General features: G+C 44.7%; 3 non-coding genes across 3 annotated transcripts; 2 read left to right on the top strand and 1 right to left on the bottom strand.

Moving 5' to 3' along the window:
* Positions 1-4449: 4449 nt before the first annotated feature.
* On the bottom strand, positions 4450-4522 carry trnak-cuu (transfer RNA lysine (anticodon CUU)). The gene has a single exon. It is a non-coding gene; the product is annotated as a tRNA-Lys (tRNA).
* A 1436-nt stretch (positions 4523-5958) lies between these two features.
* On the top strand, positions 5959-6031 carry trnav-aac (transfer RNA valine (anticodon AAC)). Its single transcript has one exon. It is a non-coding gene; the product is annotated as a tRNA-Val (tRNA).
* A 2852-nt stretch (positions 6032-8883) lies between these two features.
* On the top strand, positions 8884-8957 carry trnat-agu (transfer RNA threonine (anticodon AGU)). Its single transcript has one exon. It is a non-coding gene; the product is annotated as a tRNA-Thr (tRNA).
* Positions 8958-16398: the final 7441 nt, after the last annotated feature.

The raw sequence follows: 16398 nt of genomic DNA, 5'->3' as shown, positions 1-16398 counted from the left end.
ACCCTCAAGTCCTGCAGTTGGATAGAATGCCGTTACACGTCCAAGCCGTATTTGACTTCATCCTACCATTGCAACACGGGGCGTATATGGAAACGAACACACGCTACGAATTGTCTCTAATCAGTCCCTACAGTTGTAAGGCGCCTGGAAGCATGCACCCCCATCATTAATCTTTGCGCATCTGTGCAAGGTAAACTCTGGAGCAGTCTTTGAAACGGCTCAAAGGAAACACGTGATTGATTCCATGTGCATCTGGGGTTCATTTCTTATTTACATTTAATTCAAGGGAAAGGCTTGGGTCAGTTTCAGATGGCCTCCAACAGCGAGATTCAAGCGCCCCACCTTCAGCCCAATCTGCGCCACCAGAACGCCAACGGCTCCTCTGCTCTCCGGGGTGCGGTTGTGACCCCGTAACCTAAAGTGTTGGTGGCAGACAAATGGAGACTAACAGGTGACGTCCTAGGACATGACTACATTGTGACACTCGGTGGGGATGGTGACCATTGCTTGGAAAAGAGTGCGAGGCCCCTTTAGAAAAACATTTTGTTAACAGGCATTCTGCCTCAGCCTAAACACCTATAGCTTGAAAAGCGCATGCTATTAGACAGGCACCTCTGCAAGACCTTAAGAGTCTCTTAAACTAGTGATAGTAAGGTGTTCCCAATGGGCGATGTTCGGCTTTCAAATCATCTCTCCTTGGAAGCGCCAAGATGCAGCTGTTTAAGGCTTAGAAGCACCTGACTGTTTCACTACCTAGCTGATCACTGTCAGTCAGGGAGCTCAGAGGTGAAAAGCCTGTCTGAGAGACAATTCGCCGTCGATCAGTTCAATATGTTCCGTACCAGCTCGGCGCACCTGAGATCATCTTGGTAGCCGTGTAGCTCAGATGATTGAGAGCGTGTGTGTGTGTACCACCGTGATTGGATGCCGGTCCTTCTCAGGTCACAGTAAACCTTCTGCTGCCTAACTTCCCTTATTTTTGGGGATCCCTTTGAAAAAGCAAAGGAAAAAAAAACTGGCTCTTCATCAGCGTGATCAACCTCACCCAGTGTGGCGCAGTGGCCTAATGGCTAAGGCACTGGCACTCTAAGCCAGGGATTGTGGGTTCGAGTCCCATCTGGGGTGCTCCTGTCCCCTTTTGAGAGTACAAATGTCCTTGCAATTTGCGAAGCTACAACCCCACCTTACTCAGTGAGCGGCTCTGCTTTTCTCTCACATACAGTTGGAAGAAAAACTTTTGTAAACAGCCCTTCGGAATGATGTGGATTTCTGCATGAATGGCTCCTAACATGTGATCTTATCTTTATCTAAGTCATAATAATCAATAAAGAGAGTCTGATTTAACAAACAACACACGCCCAACATTTGACATTGCTGTTTTAACAAATGTTTTAAACAATCAAGGTCATTGATGGAAAAAGTACGTGAACCCTTATATTAAGGAGCTAGTGAAACCTCCTTTATTGACAAAAACCTCAACCCCCACTTTCTGTAGCGGCTGGTCAGACCTGAGCAGCGGTTAGGAGGTATTTTGGCCTATTCCTCTATGCAAAACTGTTTCAGTTCATGTATATTTTTGGGATGTCTTGCGCTGAACGGCCTGCTTCAGATCATGCCACAGCACTTCAATGGGATTGGGGTCAGGACTCTTACTTGGCCATCCCAAAATACGGAATTTCTTCTGTTTCAGCCACTCTGTTGTTGATGTACTCCTTTATTTTTGTCATGCTGCATGACCCAGCGTCTTTCGAGTTTTAGATCACAGGCAGACACCCTGACATTCTGCTGTAGAATTTCCTGATACATCTTGGAATTCATCGGTCCCTCGATGATTGCAAGCCGTACAGCCTCCGCCATGCTTCCCAGGTGGGATGAGGTTTTGGAGTTGGTATGCAGTGTTTTGTTATCTCCAAACATAACGCTGTGCACATTTACCAACAAGTTCAACTTTTGTCACGTCTGTCCACAGAACATTGTTCCAGGAGTTGCTGTGGAACATCCATGTGGTCTTTAGCAAACTTGAGAGGGGCAGTGGTGGTTTTTTTGTTGGGGAGAGCAGTGGTTTCCTCCGTGGTGACCTCGGATGATCACCACTCCTGTTCAGATTTCTTCTTATGGTGGACTCATGAACACAGACGTAAGACAAAGTCAACCACCTGTTCGCTAGATCCCATCCCCACTCAGCTAGTCAAAGATTCCCTCGAAGGACTGGCAGGACCTATAATTAGTATGATGAATGCATCGCTTGCGTCAGGCGTTGTACCTGATCAATTTAAGGTAGCAGTTGTTAGACCGCTCCTTAAGAAGTCAAATTTGGATCCACAAGTTCTTAACAACTACAGGCCTGTCTCAAAGGTCCCATTTCAATCTAAAAGTCTTGAGAGAATAGTTGTTGCCCAACGTCAATCGTATCTGGATTCAAATAATATAATTGAGAAATTTCAGTCTGGTTTCTGAAACTGCATTAACGAGAGTCGTAAATGATATTCTCTTAGCTACTGATGCGGGGAATGCAACAGTGCTTGTGCTTCTAGATCTTAGAGCTGCCTTTGACACGGTTGACCTCTCTGTTTTGTTACACAGGCTTGAGTTTGAGGTTGGCTTATCTGGAACCGTCCTTCAGTGGTTTACTTCACATTTTACTCATCGTTTTCATTATGTTCAAATATCTAATAATTGTACTGCTTCATCAACGTCACCAGTTCAATTTGGGGTACCAGACGGATCAGTGCCGGGACCAATATTGCTCTCTCTCTCTACATGCTGCTGCTAGGTAGGATAATAAGAAAAAATAATATGAACTTTCATTCATATGCTGATGACACTCAAATAAACATTTTGTTTCCACCAAATGACAACTCTTCTATTATCACTTTAGTTAAATGCATTAATGAAGGAAAGACTTGGATGTGTGAAAACTTTTTGTAACTCAACTCTGAGAAAACTGAGGATCTGTTGATCGGAGGCAACAATACTGATAGGACTACTATAACTTCAGCACTTAACTCAGAGGATTTAAACATTTGCCTCAAAGAGACAGCACGTAACCTAGGCGGCATATTAGACACAAGGCTCTTAACAACTTGCATTGTTAAGTGCCTTGGGACAACCTTGTTGTGAAAGGCGCTATATAGAAATACATTGATTTGAACTGAATTGACAATGTAAAATGTTGTGTGTTGTTTGTTAAACAAGACTGTCTTTATTTATTATTATGCGTCAGATGAAGATCAGATCACATTTTAAGAGCCATTCATGTAGAAATCCAGATCATTCGTGTTTTAAAAGTCGCGGGAAAAGCGAAACGGGTGCTTTTCCTTTGTTGCGCAGACACACGACGACACCGTAGGCGGCAGGACTCGAAGCTTCGCAGGGAGACCCCGACGGCTTTCTAATCCATCGCCCTAACCACTCGGCCACGGCTGCAGCGCGCGCTGCTTTCTTGATACAGTCTAACATAGAGTGCCGGGCGGCGGTGGAAACCTTTTTCAAAGTCGCTTTTGGTTTAACAACAACAAAAAAAAAATTCACAAAATGCATGCTAGCAGACAAATGCGCCTCGGAGAACTTAAGGCTGGCTTCAAGTTGGAATGATAGTCTCCCCGTCCGGTCAGGAAAAGGGAACTTTGTTAGACAGAAAGAAGGAAGTAACAATAACGGAGAATTGTGTGCAAGGATTTTAGAAGCTGCGCAGCCCTGCAGTTTCAATAGCCCTTTTATTCGTGTTAGATGCTGGAATTGCCTTTTTTTGACGCTCTTACGAATGCGATGTCAACGAAAACAGAACAAAGCACAAAAAACCCTCAAGTCCTGCAGTTGGATAGTTGGATAGAATGCCGTTACGCGTCCAAGACGTATTTTCAAGACGTGATTCCCTGAGTCCCAAAAATTTGTAAGTTCTTTGGATGATCTGTGGACCGATCTTTCACGATGAAGAATTCCTTAAGAAGAATAGATCTCGGCCCACCATCCCAATGCCTCCATCTCAAAACAGCAACCTCCCACTGCCCTTAGTCTGCAAGGCAGTCCTTTCAAGTGCGATGATGACGCCGGGACCTTCGTTGCCTATTGTACGAGCTGAACTTTTGTGCTCATCAATTCAACGCTCTTTCCATCAACTCATCTTGTCTTTTGACGCTTCGTGTTTTGTGCTCCTTTGACTATCGGCATATCGGGTGACTGCAAACACTGAAGTTCTTGCTTACGGAGTGTGGAACAGTGTTTTCAAGTGATCGCTGTTCTGTCATGTTGACGCCGAGTGAATCTTTCTTTGGCAACATGGGCAGGCTGACAGCAAAAGTAATGGTAAATTTCTTGACTTATTTCTGAATATGAATGTTCTTTAGAAAAGGGATGCGGCGTTGCTTCTCCCCCGTGTAAAGGTCACGCATTCCAGACGTGGTTATGAGCGAACAGTTGCCGCAAGTGTTTGAAAAGAGCAAGCAGCCATGCCCCGTGTGAGGATCAAACTCAGGACCTTCAGATAAAGAGACTGATGCGCTACCAACTACGCCAACGAGGCCAGCTGCAGTGCACAGCCGGAAAGTTTGCCTCATATGGATTTCAGTCGCCCGTTCCCTAATCTTCAGACGCCCTCTGCTGGATGTTGCATTTGCCTTTTGATCTCACCGATACTTTTTTGGTCTGTTTCTGTTGCGAGTCTGTTTTTCAGATCTCACCTAGCACAAGTCTCTCTGGCTGAAGTGGCCTCTCTGCTTCAGCATCGTGCCCTCACTCAGCCATTAAAAACGTCACTCGGACTTCTGACATGCTGACATGAAATGTCAAGAGAGAGTGGCGGAGACGCTTAAGGCAGAGAGAAGATGAAGAGGGGGCGTGGCTGTGAAATGATTGACAGCTGCATGACGCTCTCCATGCAAGGTGTGACCACAGGCTAAAGGACACCTTTCGGCACATCAAGCTCTAAGCACACACCTGGAGGACGTGGGAAACGATCCCGCTACCTCTCGCATGCAAAGCGAGCGCCGTACCATGCAAGCTAACCCCCCTCGCTGGGGCTCATGCCTCGGTGTCGCCTAGTGCCGCTTGTTCCCCTCTTACCGGGTGCAGTTCACTGCCCTTCGTCTGCAAGGCAGTCGTGTAATTGCGGCTTTCTTGACTTATTGATGAAGGTCTGACTGGACGAGCGAATGACGCCTCTCCCCCGTCCTCAAGCTCGCTGACAGAATAAAATGGAAAGTGCTGCCATGGCTCATTGGTTAAGGGGTATGATTCTCGCTTAGGGTGTGGGAGGTCCTGGGTTCAACTCGCGGATGAGCCCTTGTGTGTTCTTTTTGTCCTCGTCCACAAGACTGGGAACTGATATCCACATCACCTTGCAGCATCTGCTTATGGCAAATGATGGAATGTGACTAATGACTGAACGAGCCTGGTGAATACTCATCACGTGGCACAATGAGAGCGTGCAGTCAGCTGTCCAAGGCAGCAACCTCATTGCTCGTTCAAAAGAACACGTACTGAAAACTCATCACCACTATGTCGTAAATGAGCACCGCAATCGCTTGTTGTCATGCGTCCTTACTTGGGAAATGCAGAAGCAAAAACTGCCCTCTCTCAGCCACCGAAACGTGTGCGGCTCGCCTTGCACTCTCTGCGCCTCGCATATTTATGGAGCTGTCTGCTCTTCTTTCTGTTGAAGTACGCAAGTTACGTGGCGTACTGCAGACTATGATGTGCTCAATGACAGCTTTCAAGATTTGAAAACTATGAGCTTGATGGCTCAAGTCGAACGAATGTGGTTGTTACGCAATTGATGATCAAACGCACATATTCTAACGATTCGTGAGAGTATGTTCTAAAGATCCTTGGCTCAATCCCGGGTTTCGGCATTTTGTTTCATCGCTCCCTTTGTTCCTCTCTCCAGCGCCCCCTGCCTAAAATGACGCGTCCCTTTCTCAGCCTGAAACGCAAGCGATACACCAGCAGCAAACACTACAGGTTTCCGTAGTGTAGTGGTTATCACGTTCGCCTAACACGCGAAAGGTCCCCGGTTCGAGACCGGGCGGAAACAGCCTCGATTTGCACGCTCCTGTACTTCACAGAGGTATTGAGTGACCGGTCATTTGTTCCCAATGTATTTCCGGTGCCTTCATGCACTCTTGTACCAAACGCACGTTCCTTCTGTACGCGGAGCCGATCATTTGCAATTGGGCTGTGCCGACAGACCAGGACGAGCTCTGTCGGCTCAAAAGCAGCGCAGGACCTGCAAGAACAACAGAAAGATTAGCATCCAGCGGGGGCTTCTTAGTGAGCCCAAGATCTCATCAAGAATCGGCTCCAGCAACAGGGCTGGGCGCATTGTTCCATTCTCCGACCACTCTCGGTGTAAACAAGTCCCTCCTGGTCTCTGCTTGAATTGCACTTTCCTGCGTTTGCTTTGGTGTAACTGGCTTCCCCTGCATGGGCGAATGTGAAGAAGATCCTTAGTAAGTCATTGAAGAAACCCGAGAAGAGGTCGGAGTGGCCTCTGTCGTTCATCAACGATCCAGTCAGGCAGTACTCCTCTGTAAAGCGCCGTTCGTTCACATCGATTGGCTTTTTTTTGCCTTCATTCGTGCAAGTAGTAAAAGCAGACGCCCCTATTCTGCCGTGACCCCGATTCGAACCGGGGTTGTTGCGGCCACAACGCAAAGTACTGACCACTATACGATCACGGCGAGTTACCGATACACACGTGGCAGGGCGGAAAAGGCTGTGCTTTCTTCATGTGACATAATTCGGAAAAGTCCTGACGTTGCATTTCAACTGAGCCCCAGTATACATCGACCCTTCGACACTCTGAGTGACAACTCTCTTGCGTGTTTTCTAATATTTCTGTAGTTTGCTTGCATGATGCCCGGAACAGCAGGGTTGTGCGCTCCTATATGGTCTAGCGGTTAGGATTCCTGGTTTTCACCCAGGCGGCCAGAGCTGACCATCGCTGCAGGAGGTGGGAGGGTTACTCTGGTAGACAGGGCTGACCTTTGGCAATAGGATTTATACTCTCCAAGATGATATTTGCACTTTCTGGAGAGGCGATTTTCTCCACTTCAGTAGCCCGATTTCGTCGATTGCGTGGAGAGGGCTGTAGAATGTGGTGCCGCCTTTCCTGCACCGTCCATGACAGGCGTGCTGGACTCTGGAGAGAGAGCACGGTCCATCAGCGCACACCAATAAAGGCACTGGAAGCCGCTGAATCGCATTGGCGAAGCTCAGCACTGGGCCGCTGGGCACATCTGACCACTGTTTCCGTAGTGTAGTGGTTATCACGTTCGCCTCACACGCGAAAGGTCCCCGGGTGGAAACGGACTTCAGACTTCTTTTGTCGCCACGCACAAAAGGGGATTGGGGATTCGCCTAGCGCTGTTATCGAACAGACCCACTCACCTCTTAGTGTGGCGGGATCTGCACAGTGCATGTCGCAGCGCATCCTGCTTTCACTTCAATGCGCGTCCTGATGTACCCCTGTATCCCGCGTGACAGGTGGGGACAGGTGACAGGTCCTATACTAATGAGGAAGACATCGCTCTCTCCGACCCCCCGGCATCGTGTCCCGACCCACCGTGCTGGAAGCCGACGCGTGCTGTGATTCCTTTACGGAGCAGAAATGACAACCGAGGAGCCGAGAGATCATTTCAGCATTTCGCGTCTGAACGGAAAACACAAACGACCAACTCAGAATGACTTGCCTTTGACGCTTTTCAAAGCGTTCTTTGTGCACGACGACTGCGCCGCCTAGCAGATACAAATGGGTTGTATAACTTTGAACTAGTAAATGGAAGAGGGCTAAGCCTCCTCTCTTTTAGCCCAGGTTCGATCTGTCTCCCAGAATCACCAGGGCGCACACACACACACCCGTGCCGTTGAAGTGCTCTGCTTCATTTCTAAGGGCAACTCAACATTCACTCCTACCCCGAGTGCAGAAAAGACAGCGTCCGCAGCAACAACAGCTCAGGTCTCTGCACAGGAGCTAAGCTGCCCCCATCTCCTCTGCTCTGCGGCTCCTGCAGAGCGGAGTCCTGCCTGGAGCTGTGTTTGCAGGCGGCGGCTCCCCACGCTCTGTCTGTGCGTCGTGAAATTAATTAATAACATTAATAAATTTATAAAGTTAATTTATAAAGTTAATAAAGTTATAAATTAGAAATTAATAACGATATAATTATATTCATGTACCGCAACACAAGAATAGTACACGCTGTACATTGTCTGTCGATAATGTTTCTGTAGTGCTTTAGTGGGTTAGGTTCCTGACTTCCATGTCACACGGTCTATGATTGAATCCCATGGAACTATGACTTTATTTTTTAACAAACATTTCTTTGAAAAAATGAAACGTTTCCCTTGGTCAGAGATTAAATAAAACCTCACTTTTTTAGGTTTTACTGTGCAGAGTGAGGTTTTACCTCACTTTTTTTGAGCAGAAGGTTTACTGTGACCTGAGAAGGGCCGGCATCCAATCACGGTGGTAAATACACACAAGCTCTCACTCATCTGAGCTACACGGCTACCAAGATGATCTCGGGTGCGCCGAGCTGGTACGGAACATATTGAACTGATCGATGGCGAATTGTCTCTCAGACAGGCTTTTCACCTCTAAGCTCCCTGACTGACAGTGATCAGCTAGGTAGTGAAACAGTCAGCTGCTTCTAAGCCTTAAACAGCTGCATCTCGGCGCTTCCACGGATGAGATGATTTGAAAGCCGAACATCACCCATTGGGAACACCTTACTATCACTAGTTTAAGAGACTCTTAAGGTCTTGCAGAGGTGCCTGTCTAATAGCATGCGCTTTGCAAGCTATAGGTGTTTAGGCTGAGGCAGAATGCCTAACAAAATGTTTTTCTAAAGGTGTGTCCAAGTGGCTGCAAAAGGACAACACTCCCGGGGCACTGTGGCTTAGTTGGTTAAAGCGCCTGTCTAGTAAACAGGAGATCCTGGGTTCGAATCCCAGCGGTGCCTTCTTTGTTCTGTCTTCTTGAACAGTACTGGTCATTATGGACAACCGCCTACGGCTAGACTTAATTAAATGCAAGTATTCATTTCCTGTCTTTAACGCGACTTGTTTTTCTTAAAATGGATGCAACTTGCAAAACATGAAATACAAACCTTGCTAATCAGCGCTAGCGGCTGGCAAAAAAAAAAGAAGTCAGCAATGTTTTTTTCTTTAACCTTAACCCTACTAATGGAGAAGAGTTAAACGACCGAGTCTATGCAGCTTAAACGGTGCGCACGTCGGGTTCTTAGCTGGTAAATCACGCTCACCCCAGTCCTTAATCTTTTAAAGAGGATACAAAATTGAACCTAGTCGCCACATCACATACATCCTGTTCAATGATAAAAAGGTAACATCTATCCTCGCTCCAGACTAAATCTCACGTTGAGGGCATATTTTTTTTCACTTTACCGTGAGTCGGGCTCGGCTGCACAGAGGAGAGAGCAGAGCAATGAGGTCACGGGGACAGGGGAGTCACACGCTGGTGGTTTGAATACGCGGAAGATCACTGAGGGATCCACAGTATATGGACCCTCCGTGCGCCATCAGTCCGCACTCCGGACTCTGAATCCTGCCATCCGAGTTAAGATCTCGGCGGAACCTGAGGCACAGTTCCTTCTTAAAACGTAATCTGGTGAGCATTTCTAGAATCGTACTTGTATAGATGCAGCCTTTAATGTGTTGCTAGGTTAAAATTGATGACTTCTTGTATTTCAGTAGGCAACTGCCCTCTTGATTTCGGATTTAATTTCTTTATTACAGGGGCGCTTTTATGATGACAGAGTCATGTTCAGGTACTTTGCTTGATTGAGGAAGCTCATTTCGGACTCTGTGATCTGCTCACCTGGAAAGGTCTGCTGTACTACTACAAGAGAGAAGTAGAGTCTGGAAGAAGGGACAATTTTATGATGCTTTGGAAGGTAATGTTTTTTTTTTCTTTGAAATCGAAATGAATCAGAATAGCAGTGCAAAAGACAAACTCTTTGGTTTGGTTTAAAGAGATATGGTTTTAAAACAGACAAGATGTAGAAAACAGGTGTTTCTCACTTTTGGAAAAGAATGGACCGGGGGTAATATTTTACTAGTTGCAGGGCTGAGCTCACTGGGTTACAGTCCTGCAGTGTTACACCAGGTCCAGTGGCGCAATGGATAAGGCGTCTGATTACGAATCAGGAGATTGTAGGTTTGACTCTTACCTGGCTCGGGTCATTTTTAAACACATCGGGCTGCTCCCTAAGTAGTCTGTGCTACTTACTGCATTGTAATCGTACCCAGTAAGAGATTTCCTTCATGTAAATGAACTGCACCTGACAGCTTTAGAAAAACACCTGGGCTCAGTACGGTGCTGAGAGCTCAGCGTTGCTGTTCTAATTAGCACGCACTGCATCGGCTATGAGCCCGAACCTTTCAATTATTCCGATCAGTAAGTCAACACGTAGTCCACATGAACGGTAGAAATATTCTCTTGTCTGTCTCTTGTTTGTATAGAACTGAATGTCCCTGACAATGTACTGTTAGTTTTAATTGAAGAACGGCATTTGTGTTCAAATATACCAGACAAGTTTATGTAACTGCTCATGCGACACTCAGTTGTAATTAGTCAAGAAATAAAGTCGAACAACAGCTGCGGGTTTGATTCTGAACGTATCAGATTGCAGCGCCTTTTACTTCCATTGACAAATGATAGAGATTCGAAGAGAGATCCTTCAGACCAGCAAGCAAACCCACGGCTATTTCGGTTTTCTATCTAGGCAACGTTGGTGTCTGCAATAGCATACATGAAAGCGTGATGCAATTTCTGTGGCTACATTTGTTGCACGTCATGCACAGTAAGAGTGTTTCTAACACCAAATAAAAAGTCAACAATTAGCGATCACGCCTTCTCCTCAGTTAACCCACTGAAACCCTTGCTGTTAACAGTTCTTTACTGCGTGCTTTACCAGCACCTACATATCGTGTCGGTTCTTTCAGCTTTATTCATTAGGTTTTCAAAGGCATAAGCAGAGCACCAGAGGTGCGAAGGCAAAGTGTGTGGTTATCTGAAGAATTGATGTCCATGGCAGCAGGTCCAAGCGATTTCGCGTTGTTATAGTACCAGGAAAGGAGAAGCGGCACTTCGCCTCTGCCGCGCAGGCACAAGGCGACATGCGGCAGACGCCGGAGTCGGCAGGTTTCGAACCTGCGCGGGGAGTCCCCAACGCATTTCGATCCCATCGCCTTAAACACTCGAGCACGACAAATGCGAGCTCGCCGCCGCCGCATTCCTCCTATAATCAAACACGGACTGCGAGGTGGCTGCGGATACCTTTTTAAAGTTGCTCTCCGTTAAAAAAAAATACCTTTCACAAGATACGTGCCGGCAGACAGACACACCTCAGAGGGTTTAAGGCTGGCTTCACGTTCAAATGATAAAGTCCCCCCGTCCGGATGTCAAAATGCAACTTTGGCAGACAGAACAAACATCAACAAACCACAAATGTGGACAAGGATTTTACAAGCTGCACCACACTGCACTTTCAAAAGCATTTACGTTCGTGTTAGACGCAGGACTTGCCTTTGATTTGTGCGCTTACGAACGTCATGGAAAACGAAACAAAACTAAAGCCCTCAGCTCCTGCACGTGATTATAATGGCGTTACGTGTCGAAGCAGTAATTTACGTCATCCTACCACTGCAACACGGGGAATAGAGAGAAATGAGCACACGCTACGAATCGTCTCAATCACTCCCTAGAGTCGTAAGGCGCATTGAAGGGTGCACCCCCATCATTAATCGTTGCGCCTCTGTGAAAGGAAAGCTCTTGGGCAGTCTTTGAAACAGCTCGGATGAAACACTTGATTGCTTCCATGTGCATCTGGAGCCCACCCAGTGGGCAAAAGACGTATAATATACGTCTATTAAACGCATACCTTATACGTCTAAATGTGGTCTACAATTCGTCTAGAATGAAATTCTAATATACGTCTAAAGTTATACGTCAATTATACGTCTATGTTTAGACGTTCATTATACATAAATGGTTGGAGTTCTATTATACGGATAAATTTAGAGGACTATTATACATATATGGTTGGAGTTCCGGATAACTTTAGAGGTCTATTATACGGATAACTTTAGAGGACTATTATACGTATATGGTTAGAGGTCTATTATACGTATATGGTTAGAGGTCTATTATACGTATAACTTTAGAGGTCTATTATACGTATATGGGTAGAGGTCTATTATACATCAAAGATAGATTTTATAGGTGTAGAAACAAGTAAACCAAGCCAATGATTAGATTTAGAAATGTATTCTGAAAATACACATTCACACCTGAAACATATGTATTTCAAATTATACATTGTATACAATCAATCAACAATCAACATATGGGCAATAATCATAAAAAAACACAACTAGTCTTAAACTTCAGCTACAAATTCTGGTAACATGGCAATATACAGTATAGTAATGACAAACACAAAACTAATTACATTAACACACTAACTCAAAACCACATTTTGATTCAAATATACATTTTAAAATGTACAACTTCTATATTTCCAAGAAAAAAAAATATTACAATGGAAGTTAAGATGATTTTTTTCCACTATTTGCAAACCCTGTCTAATTGTCCTAACAGTTAGAACCAAAAACCTATTATTTTCAGTGTCCAGATCTCCTGGCCCCCTGTCTTTCATATGCATTCTTCAAGTAACACATTGCATGCTCCTTTATTTCTTTTTCTGTTGATGTAGGGTGGGACTTCAGCACCGCAGCTAGGAGAAAATGATATAATATTACTTCCCAAATAAATGATGATTAATATCTTCTTTAGTATAATCTAAAAAGTGAACGGTTTACTAAGCTCAAAACTGAAATAAATGTATAAAATTTGGCTTGCATCATAGCAGTTGAGCAATAAAGTCTGTCCTAATTAAAGAGTACCCAAAGTTTGAAAGTACAACATAGAATAAGAATAGAGAAACGGCAAAACGATTTTGTGTCATCTTCCCCATTCACACTATTTTATGTGCCATTTTTTGCTTATTCACGTACTATTTTAATCAAAATAATATTAAGAAAGATCTGTATGTATTCAGATAGTATTATTATTGTTCATACTTACTCGTCAAAAGAGGATTGCTGAGATATTTGCGGATATACTTCTACGTTTGAAAAATGTGTCCAAAATTGTGACCAACGAATACTAGCAATGCATTGTGGTATATAACCGGAAAATATGCTGGGTTCGATATTTTCTCAACGTATGCGTTTATTAATGTTGTCGATATTATGGTTGAAATATAACATTGATAATACATCGCGGCTATGTGCCCCCTGCTATGAGCTGATGTGCAATTTTAACGCATGTAGTTAGTAAGGATCGGTCACTGTTGTATGGTATTATATATAATGACATTATGGAATAGGATGGGGACAGGCCTGGCATCACGGGGGGAGGGGGGAATGTTGCCCCTTCAGTTTTGGGCAAAAAGATTTACCTAACTTAATTTGCGCCCTAAAAAAATAGTTGTACTTTGTCAATGGTCAGACAACACTAAATGACAGGAACAGTCACTCAGTCTGTTTGATGGGCAGGAGGGCTATCCGTCCAGGAACTGCACATATCAGTGTCGTTATTGAGTGTCAACATTACGATCCTGTTTGCTCAGGTGGACCGATTCCTTGCAGTAGTTTATCATTATACTTAAAATCGTTATATAACTAGGACTAGTTATAGCAGTCTGTGCTTTCTGTTGGTTTTACAACATTTTTTCTTAACGATTCAGAACGTCCATGTAGCTGCAAAAATGAACGCTTATGGTACTTTTCGCTCCAGGCAATACTCTCCAGTGAGAGTGACGAAAAATGTGAAACTGAACTTCATCGCAAATACCAGATTGCTAGTCGATATCTTCTATCATAAAGCACTAATTAATGGCATAGCTGCGAGATTTCATTTGGGTAGCTGCACCGTACAGCTCCGTTTCAACCGAAATATCACCCCCGCTCAGAATTTCAGACGCCCCCCTACAGATTTTTCCCCGGGCACCGCGCACTGATGGGGGACGGGGTTTCCAGGAAATGGTATCAACTTTTCTCAAGAAAATAAAAATAGAAACTCTATAGGCACTCAAACATTTTACTGTTTTTTTTTCAGGCAGGTGGCAAGACCCCTCCGCAAAACCCTTGTATGCCAAGCTGTGGGCATTGATTCGTCGAATAACCGGGGTAAAGTTAGCTCGAAGATCGAAAACGATTTTGGCACGCCTGTAGCGCTTTCACGAAACCTCTTAGAGTTGCGAGAATGCTTGTTTTGTGTATAAAATACATTGTGGATGCTTTCTCAGCCTTTACTTTGTCGTTTTTATTACATTTTTTTGACCAAGCACGAATATTCTTTTGTCCATATCTTCGCGATGGAAGCACAGAATGCTGTCAAACCAAATGCATTTTAAAGACCACGACTTGTGGATATTTCCACACCCTTTATATCAAACTATCAGTGAGCTAATTATCTTTTTTAAAACCTCCGGTTTTTCATCGATGCGTAATTACGCACGAACTGGAACCCGGGGGACCGCTGTGTGCACACGTTCACAACGCGAGAAATACTGTTCAATACGGCTTCGTGCGAAAAACCGGTATATGACCATAGGAAGCAGAACAGCGCAGTCTCCAATTACCCAGACTGTAAGCACGGGAATAAAGCTTTGTTTGATTTCTGAAACCCTTCCTTTACGTCCTGTTTTCATTCAGGTAAGGGTCAACTATATTCACAATACTACTGACAGCAGGAAGATAAAAATATTCTTTACTCAGCAGCTTATTAAAAACAGCTCCCATGATGTTCATACCGACTTTTTACACAGAACACTGACACAGCTTTGTGTTCTGAATCTCTTTTTCTCTTGCTTTTATTTAATGTGGCACAATGCACTGGGATAGGGGTATTCTGTTCACAAACCAATAGCATTTAAACCACAGCACCCACAATGCTGCAGGTAAGTGTTTTGCACACTAAGCAGGTCATCTGACTAGTCCCAGCTTTGTTTTGGGTTATGGAACCTTTATTTTTTTATGATTTTCTGAAGATAACACTACAGGTGGGATGGGTGGGTTGTCTTCATGGCTCAATAGCATTTCAAATACAGCACCCACACTGCTGAAACCAAGTGTTTTACACACCAGACAGGCCCCCGAACCTCATACAACCTTACTGTGGCTGTGGCCCCTGTCTTTATTTTGTAATGAGTTTCTGAAGATAACACTACAGGTAATACACTGGGACGGGTGGGTCGTCTTCATGGCTCAATAGCATTTCAAATACAGCACCCACTCTGCTGAAACCAAGTGTTTTACACACCAGACAGGCCCCCAAACCTCATACAACCTTACTGTAGCTGTGGCCCCTTTCTTTAATTTTTTATGATTTTCTGAAGATTACACTACAGGTAATACACTGGGACGGGTGGGTCGTCTTCATGGCTCAATAGCATTTCAAATACAGCACCCACTCTGCTGAAACCAAGTGTTTTACACACCAGACAGGCCCCCAAACCTCATACAACCTTACTGTAGCTGTGGCCCCTTTCTTTAATTTTTTATGATTTTCTGAAGATTACACTACAGGTAATACACTGGGACGGGTGGGTCGTCTTCATGGCTCAATAGCATTTCAAATACAGCACCCACTCTGCTGAAACCAAGTGTTTTACACACCAGACAGGCCCCCGAACCTCATACAACCTTACTGTGGCTGTGGCCCCTGTCTTTATTTTGTAATGAGTTTCTGAAGATAACACTACAGGTAATACACTGGGACGGGTGGGTCGTCTTCATGGCTCAATAGCATTTCAAATACAGCACCCACTCTGCTGAAACCAAGTGTTTTACACACCAGACAGGCCCCCAAACCTCATACAACCTTACTGTAGCTGTGGCCCCTTTCTTTAATTTTTTATGATTTTCTGAAGATTACACTACAGGTAATACACTGGGACGGGTGGGTCGTCTTCATGGCTCAATAGCATTTCAAATACAGCACCCACTCTGCTGAAACCAAGTGTTTTACACACCAGACAGGCCCCCAAACCTCATACAACCTTACTGTAGCTGTGGCCCCTTTCTTTAATTTTTTATGATTTTCTGAAGATTACACTACAGGTAATACACTGGGACGGGTGGGTCGTCTTCATGGCTCAATAGCATTTCAAATACAGCACCCACTCTGCTGAAACCAAGTGTTTTACACACCAGACAGGCCCCCGAACCTCATACAACCTTACTGTAGCTGTGGCCCCTTTCTTTAATTTTTTATGATTTTCTGAAGATTACACTACAGGTAATACACTGGGACGGGTGGGTCGTCTTCATGGCTCAATAGCATTTCAAATACAGCACCCACTCTGCTGAAAC

Source organism: Lepisosteus platostomus, unplaced genomic scaffold (assembly GCF_059453375.1).
Source record: "Lepisosteus platostomus isolate fLepPlt1 unplaced genomic scaffold, fLepPlt1.hap1 Scaffold_30_H1, whole genome shotgun sequence".
In the NCBI taxonomy this organism is placed as follows: domain Eukaryota; kingdom Metazoa; phylum Chordata; class Actinopteri; order Semionotiformes; family Lepisosteidae; genus Lepisosteus; species Lepisosteus platostomus.
Note: the sequence above shows the minus strand (reverse complement) of the source record. Positions and strands in the feature narration are given on the sequence as shown.